The sequence below is a fragment of the Ranitomeya imitator genome, chromosome 3 (assembly GCF_032444005.1).
Source record: "Ranitomeya imitator isolate aRanImi1 chromosome 3, aRanImi1.pri, whole genome shotgun sequence".
Classification (NCBI taxonomy): Eukaryota; Metazoa; Chordata; class Amphibia; order Anura; family Dendrobatidae; genus Ranitomeya; species Ranitomeya imitator.
The window spans coordinates 722,824,636-722,830,795 of NC_091284.1; positions in this window are offsets into that span (position 1 = coordinate 722,824,636).

The window sequence follows — 6,160 nt, forward strand, 5'->3', positions numbered from 1 at the left end:
AATATTCTTGGTTGTCATTGTAACACATATTAGATGAAAAATGTCGTTGCTAGTCTCGTACATGTGAACAGCGTCAGTATAATAATTACAAATATCATTGTTTTATTATTATTAATACTTATAGAGGACCAACAGCTTCCGCAGCCTCTGTCCACCGTGTGGATAATTCAGTTTCCATATCTGAGCAATATATCAACACTCTCAATCCAATTTCATAGGAAGCCACTTAATCTTAAGCTAGACATATGGATGAAATATTTGTCAGTGGATTTTATTTATATATCTCTTTCAAAATGATTCACAGTTCCGTATCGAAATTATATCCAATCTCACCAAGCCCTGCCCCCAATATGGCTCACAATCTAAACGTCCAAACACACAAGCATGCCCTCATAGGAAACATATCATTGTAAGCTATGAAACAGTATGTCGAGGCAATCTAAAAATAAGAATTGCCCAACTTTTACCAAATAAAAATAAAAAAGCGTAAAAGGCATCCCATCGCGACAAGGTGTACCCAAATCGGGACAGTCCTATATATACAGGACCGCAATGACTTGGGTACACCTTGTTGTAGTGGAATGGCTTTTACACTTTTATTGATCAAAAGCACTGCTTACTAAGTAACTCTATATTATTATTATGTACTATTACTATTTACATACTTGCAGCAGGGTTTTTGCTTCTATCTTCTGTTTAACCCCTTCACGACATTGGTCATAATAGTACGCCGATGTTGGACTCCCTCCCTTTGATGTGGGCTCCAGCAGTGAGCCCACATCTTTCCTGGCACATATCAGCTGTTTTGAACAGCTGACATGTGCCCGAAACAGCCGCGGGTGGAATTGCAATCCACCCCTGGCTATTAACCCATTAAATGACAGCGGCATTTAACAAGTGCTTCTGGCAATCACGCCGGAAATCCACCCACCGGTGACCCCCGTCACATGATCACGGGTCACCGGTGGGTTGGCATGACAACCAGAGGTCTCCTGGAGACCTCTACGGTTGTCACTGCTGGTTTGCAAGTGAGTAATTCAGCTACATATAGGTAAACTGATCATCGCCTATATGTAGCTGAGCCAATTGGGTTATGGATTAACCTGATCGCTAAACGGCGTAGGGCGAAAAAATAGTCAAAATGCCAAAATTACTTTTTTGGCCGCCGTGACATTGCATTAAAATGCAATAACAGGCGATAAAAAGAACTTATCTCCACCAAAATGGTCTAAAAAATAAGCCCTCACCAAACCCAAGATCACAAAAAATGGAGATGCTACGGGTATTGAAAAATGGCACAATTTTTTTTTCTTTTTACAAAAGTTTAGAATTTTTCTTCACCACGTAGATAAAAAAGAACCTGGACATGTTTGGTGTCTATGAACTCATAATGACCTGGAGAATCATAGTAGCAGGTCAGTTTTAGCATTTAGTGAACCTTGTAATAAAAAGAAACCAAAAACAAGTGTGGGATTGCACTTTTTTCGCAATTTCACCTCACTTGGAATTTTTTTTCCGTTTTCTAGTACACAACATGAAACACCAAGATAGATAACTTCACACAAGGCCAATGTAATAAAATATATCTTTATTCAAACTCTTATATAAAAAATCACAGCAGATACCACAAGTACAAGAAAGGTGGGTTACCAACATACTACTACCCTCCAATTTGTCATCTAATACAGCAAAACAGTGTTTGTATATTACGTATAGTCAATAAACAGCTGCATGGAAAAAAATCGCACCACATATGCAAATAATAAAGAAAGTGCAAATGTGCAATATAATAAATATTTGTATCAATATAACCAATTACTATAGTAAAACAACCTTTATTTGGTCACAGTGAGGGCGAACAATAGATGTTTACATAGCTAACATACACATCGCAAAGAATGTGAATAAGGCATAGTTACCTATGGAGGAGCAGACGAAGGACCCACCACACCCGATGCACGTTTCGAAGCATTTCTTGCGAAACGCGCGTCGGGTGGGGTGGGGCGATTTTTTTCCATGCAGCTGTTTATTGACTATACGTAATATACAAACACTGTTTTGCTGTATTAGATGACAAATTGGAGGGTAGTAGTATGTTGGTAACCCACCTTTCTTGTACTTGTGGTATCTGCTGTGATTTTTTATATAAGAGTTTGAATAAAGATATATTTTATTACATTGGCCTTGTGTGAAGTTATCTATCTTGGTGTTTCATATGCATTGCTTCATGGCCCTTTAGGGGATTTATTCGGTGTTGTTAGTACACAACATGGTAAAACTGATAGTGTTGTTCAAAAGTACAATTCATCCCGCAAAAAACAAGCCCTCATATCGCCATATTGACCGAAAAATAAAAAGTTATGGCTCTGGGAAGAAGGGGAGCAAAAAATGAAAATGCAAAACCAAAATACGGTACCTCTGGTCGTTTGTTCAATGCATATTTTGGTTTAACTCTCACCAAATTTCTAAGGCAGGGTTCACATTGTGTTGCTGCAGTCCGTTCAACGCATGCGTTAAACGGACTGCACCAACGCTAGTGCCCTGTAAAGATTGCGTCCGAGGGTCCATCACAGAATGACGGCACATCGCTAACGCATGCCGATTATGACATGCGTCAGCGGTGCGCTACTTAGTGGCAGTCAATGGGTGCACCAACGCATCTGTTACATAGCGTTAGTGCCGCTGTGTAACGGATGCTGTCAGCACATTGCCATTGACGCAATGTGAACCTGGCCTTACCCAGTTTGATTGGGCACCATGAATTTCTACCTGTCTGATTTATGACAACACGACTGCCCCAAAGTATCTGAAATCCCACTATATACCTCCCTCTGTAGAAATAAGATACCCTTTTAGTTTATTCAACAGACATGTTAGTAGGGAAGGTGGGTGTCAGGATGATTTCAGAACTTTGTTTTGTGATAAGAATATTTTATGAAATGTAATGGGTTAGTGACTTTATTTTTCATTGTATTTATAAGGTCTCAATCGCAAATAATTATGGCTTACTCAATTATCAATGCTGTTACGTTTCTGATGAGTGTAATGTATAATCAATTTTAATAAATCCCGCTGGCTTATAATGGATCCTTTATTAAGGTTCGGGTTCAGTCCAGATTCTAGTCAGGCCTTTTTTTCTTTTTTCCTTCCTTTAGATCAATTTGGTAGGGAGCAAGGTTATGAAATGTTTACCGTAGTCTTTTCGTTTATTCATATCTTCCCGAGTCCCTTAGTTAAAATTAATGGACATATGTAATTTTTTCAACCGCATTAAAAATGGAAATCTGTAAGTTAATTAAGCCATCAAAAAGTAATGTCAACAGGATACCAATAAGTTTAATCAATTCTACGACAAATGTACAATAACACCCCCTTCCTTAGATATACATATAACTAGTAAAGCCAAATAATCTTAAGGTCTCATACTAGTGGGTTAAAATCAAGAATAATAATCTTTACATAGCGCTAACATATTCCGCAGCCCTTTACAGGTTGCACACATTATTGTCGCTGTCCCCGATGGGGCTCACAATCTAAATTCCATATAAGTATGTATTTGGAATGTGGGAGGAAACCGACACAAACATGGAGAGAACATACAAACTCTTTGCCGATGTTGTCCTTGGTGGGGCTTGAACCCAGGACTCCAGCGCTGCAAGGCTGCTGTGCTATCCACTGCGCCAAAGAACTACTTCCCTTGTGCATTTGACTTTAGAGGCCGTTCAAATACCAGACACACAATGATTTTAATAGATGTCCTGTTACCCTGTGTTTTCTTGATCACGCCATTGCTTTCACAATAAAACATATAGGGTCATATTCATCAAAACTGCCTAATATTTAGACAGTGCAATCTTATCCTAGAAAGTCTTAAAATGTATACACGTTATACACCTAGCGCATCTTCAGATTGTCTAGTCATCGTTTATGCCACCTATTAGTTGGATTTGTGGAGGCAAAAATTTATGCCAAAATTTTGACATATTTCTTAACTTTCTTTTCTCTAAACAATGGTAGATTTTACATTTCCATGGTCCACTTTTCTGCACATTTCTGTGGTAGAATGAAGTCAGGCTTTATATTCCTTTTTATGTGTAAAGTAAAGGAGAACATTGACATAAAGTTTGTATATTTTTTCCCAAGTTTGTGTTGGAAAATATTTTTATTTCTCCTTGACATATGGCCCTTTTACATGGGCTAATGATTGGCCGTACGAACATTTATAGGAACTTATGTTCCAGATTATTGCCGTATGTGAATATCCTCAGTGTTTAGTCAAGAAACAAGCAAATGTTCACTTATTGTTACCATTGGTCAACAGCATATCCCACATGTAAGCAGGGATGTGCTGCCGACACGGATGATAGTAGTGGGAAAAAAATGATCTTCCAACCCCTCCCTCTAATCTTTGCTAGGTGAATGTGGTAATTAACAAGAGAAAATGAATTTCCTATACCTCTGATTGGGATCATTTTGGGGTAAACTGACCTTTGACACAAGCCACAGAAATCATTGATAAGTCTTACTTGTTTCTTTCACATTACTTGTTTTTAACTCCTAGTGTGTACAGTTTTCTGAACAAAACAGTTTTACGTTGTGGCTAAAATAAATGTGGCATGTTTTCCCCAAATATTTGATTCATGGCAATTTAATCTCAATACCGCAAAGCCTTAAATTGCCCAGAAAATTGGAGTATAATTCTCAAGGCTCTTAGGACTGGATTCAACCTCTTTTGAGCTTTCAAATGCAAACAGATTAATGTCCAAGTGACCTCAATCTATCTGGCTAGCTAAACCAGATGGTAACTGGTGGAACCAACAGATGTATTAGAGAGACATGTACAGTTCCAATATTAACATAGTAACATAGTTAGTAAGGCCGAAAAAAGACATTTGTCCATCCAGTTCAGCCTATATTCCATCATAATAAATCCCCAGATCTGCGTCCTTCTACAGAACCTAATAATTATATGATACAATATTGTTCTGCTCCAGGAAGACATCCAGGCCTCTCTTGAACCCCTCGACTGAGTTCGCCATCACCACCTCCTCAGGCAAGCAATTCCAGATTCTCACTGCCCTAACAGTAAAGAATCCTCTTCTATGTTGGTGGAAAAACCTTCTCTCCTCCAGACGCAAAGAATGCCCCCTTGTGCCCGTCACCTTCCTTGTATAAACAGATCCTCAGCGAGATATTTGTATTGTCCCCTTATATACTTATACATGGTTATTAGATCGCCCCTAAGTCGTCTTTTTTCTAGACTAAATAATCCTAATTTCGCTAATCTAACTGGGTATTGTAGTTCTCCCATCCCCTTTATTAATTTTGTTGCCCTCCTTTGTACTCTCTCCAGTACCATTATATCCTTCCTGAGCACCGGTGCCCAAAACTGGACACAGTACTCCATGTGCGGTCTAACTAGGGATTTGTACAGAGGCAGTATAATGCTCTCATCATGTGTATCCAGACCTCTTTTAATGCACCCCATGATCCTGTTTGCCTTGACACACAAGAATTCCTGTGACACACAAGCCTTGGATTCAGGAATTTTTCTTCAGAAGCAGAATTAGGACAGAACTACATAAAAATTGGTTATTAAGGTGCTGTCCCCGCAGTGTATCACAGATGAATCAATACACAGTTACACTGACTATGCAGCTTCAGCACTTTCTTATCACTTGAATCTTTGGATTATTATTCACAGGCTGAGGCTACCACACCCATTTTCCATGAGTTTCAGCTCTGCACTAGTTCACGGCAATCAGATTTAGCACTTTTACTATACCTATGTAGAATGAGCTGTGCGCTCTGACCTCCTATCCCTATGCTTAAAAAAAACTAAAATGGCGCTGCATGGCCAACCCTAACGCAAGCAATAGACATTGTTCTCTTGGTTGCGCTAGACCATGTGTGATGTGATAGCTGCAAGGTATTATGGGAAAGCCTACGCCGCTTCTCTTGAAGACTTTAGCCTTCTCTGTGGCTTTGCAGTCTTCAGCAGTGTTTGAAATGGCGTAAACTTTTCTTTTATGCGATACTTGCCAATCAAGTGACACATTCAAATTCATGGGATCCTGCATGTTTAAAAAATTCGACTCAAATTCAATCCACAGCTGATCTATTTGTTAATCTCTATAGGCCATACATTAGGCAATGTAAT